The sequence below is a fragment of the Mus caroli genome, chromosome 11, assembly GCF_900094665.2.
Source record: "Mus caroli chromosome 11, CAROLI_EIJ_v1.1, whole genome shotgun sequence".
Lineage (NCBI taxonomy): Eukaryota > Metazoa > Chordata > Mammalia > Rodentia > Muridae > Mus > Mus caroli.
In genome coordinates this window covers 12,552,062-12,554,643 of record NC_034580.1, presented here as the reverse complement: position 1 = coordinate 12,554,643, position 2,582 = coordinate 12,552,062, and the positions used below count along the sequence as shown (strand labels likewise).

General features: G+C 53.4%; 1 pseudogene; it reads right to left on the bottom strand.

Annotated features, from left to right (window-relative positions):
• Positions 1-1,068: 1,068 nt before the first annotated feature.
• LOC110306341 lies at positions 1,069-2,209 on the bottom strand (annotated as a pseudogene).
• Between the last annotated feature and the right edge of the window lie 373 nt (positions 2,210-2,582).

The following is a 2,582-nucleotide window of genomic DNA, read 5'->3' as shown; positions in this document are numbered from 1 at the left end:
AAAGTTACTGCCCCCACAGCCCCTGCAGGAAAAGTATGTGACTATCAATCAGGCAGACAATATCCTAAGCATTCTGGCTAGACTCCACCCCCACAGTTACCTGACTATAGTCAGGTATGGAGGCCCCCACACATAGCCCAGCCCACTATAAAAGGGGCTGCTTGACCCCTCCTCGCTCTCTCTAAGCTCTCACTTTTCTTACTATCATCTCTAGCCCTCCTTCTCTCTCTCCCTTCCCCCCTCTCTCCACGTGGCTCCCTCTTTCTACCTTCTTTCTCCCTGCATTTCTACAATAAAGCTCCTAAACCATAGAGAGTCTCTGCTCATCAAGGCCCTCCGTGCTTGAACGATGGGGTAAACGTTCTCCTAATGAGCTATGTTTAATACTCCGGCCGGAAGGCCTTCCTGCGCTTCAGCCACTGACCGGACTGAAGACTCTCACCCGTGTGGAAACCACCCAGCGCCCCTCTTCCCCTGCCCTCTCCTCCCTTAGGCCCCGGGGCTGATTGAGCCTCCCCAAGGGCCCCCATTCTGTTCTCAGCTCTTCCAAGGTGTCCAGCGTGAGATGCCCAAGACTTAGAACCTGGTACCTAGGACTGGTCCTTGTCCACCACCTGCTGAGCTAGGGTTTAGTGGCTTCACAGAGTCGGACACCCACCCGGGGCTTCATGGAAAGCATGTGGCAGTCTGCCCAGAACACCTGGCAGGACTCTGGGTTTTCTCCCACTCCTCTTTTCCCCACACCCACTGCCCCCACAGGAATGGCTCTGCTCAGCAAGGCTTTAGTTTCCTAGATCTCTGAAGGTACTCAGTATACAAGTTCCCAGAAAAACAAAACAAAACAAAACAAAACAAAACAAAACAAAACAACAACAACAACAACAACAACAACAAGAGCAGCCCAGGTTCTTCTGCCTGCCTGCCTGCCTGCCTGTCTCAGTTCCTTTTTTGCTTCCAGGATGCCTATCTGCTCCATGGGGATGGGATGCCAGTGGAAGACAAGGAGCAAGAGGCACTTTGCAGGAACACGGTGGGAAAGGTTCACTTCCTCAGGCCATTGCACTACAGTCACCCAACATTAGCATCCACCACCTGGTCCATGCTCTTTCCTATATAGACAGACTGGATGTCCTTGGTCTTGTGTCAGAGATCACAGGCCCAGACAGCAGAGGCCTTGGTGGTCAGCAGGCTGTAGGAACTCTTGGTCATGCAGGTACAATTGTGGTGAAACCACTTCTGGCAGGAAGCCTCACACAAAATGGCATCCTGGCCATTGTTCACCTTGCTCCACAGGCACCGCAAGTGTACGCTAGGCCTGGGCAAGGCTGAGGCCCTGAGCCTCCACCTGCCTTACCAGGGGGGTTGGGGGGGGGTGGGTGCCAGACTGTTGGCATCTGGAGTGCCCCCACCTTACCACTGCTGCTGGTGGGGGAGCAGGGAACTGGGCTGATTCCCATTAACAGCAGCAGTGGGGAAAAGCAGTGGGGGCAGGTGGATTCAAGGGCCTTCGACCATCCTCACCACCAGGGTCAGGAAAACCAGGGTCTGTACCAGGGAAGGGACTTGTGTTGGGAGGCAGGCTGGGGAGTCCCTGACCAGGTCTCTGAAGAGAATGACCAAAAGCTGCTCCTGGTTGGGTAAGGCACTGGTGGAGAGGAAGAGGACTCAGTTCCCCTCTAGGAGGCTGTCCCATGGTGGGTCAGACCAAGGGATCAAATCCCCCAACTGGGCCTCACATTACTTGTCTACCAGGTGGGCTAAAGTTTTGGCTCAGAGACTGGTTGAAGGGTTGACTGGAAAAGTTTATGTGTCCCCGGGAGTGGATAGCCAGGGCCCCGAGGAGGCATATTAAAAGCTGGACCCATAGAGTTGGGAGGAAAAGGAAGGGACTGCCGACAAAGTGGCTGGGGACTCCCTCCTCCTCTTGTGCTATGGCCTGGGGATACCGGGCCTGCTGTGCCCCCCTATTCACCAAAGCCTCCAAGGGGCATCGGACTGCCAAAGAATGGAGGGCCTGCGTCCCCCACTTTAGGGGCTCCGAAATCATCAAAGGGGTTAGAAGTGACCAGATGATCCACCATGGGGATTGGGTCAACGGTGGGGCAAACACCATCAGATGTGTGCATGCAGGACCCTGAGTATTGGACTTTCTTCGCTTCTTTTCAGGCCTCTTCATTTGCAGACTAGCCTTGCCCTGCATCCTCCCAGTGCTGGGCTGTACGGGGCAGTGGGGCAGAGAGCAGTGTGGGCTCGCTGCTTCCCTCCAGTGGCGAACATGGATTGGGACCAGAGTCAGCGATGGCAAGGATGGAGGCACCCTCAGGCTGCACGCGCGTTCGCCCGGAGGGGAGTCAGGGGCAGTAGCAAGCCCTAGTCACGCTGAGGGGGAAAGCACAGAGCCCAATATTGTGTATTTTTAAAGATTTTAAATCATAAAATAAGTTGCCGTAAAACCACCTTTTGTGCCAGTATTCATATGTCATTTACATTTCATCTTTAGTGGCCATAAAAATTCTTAATTAAATTAACTTTTAAATGGTTACTTAAAAGCATAAAATTTTGCCTATTAATAGGGTGCCATA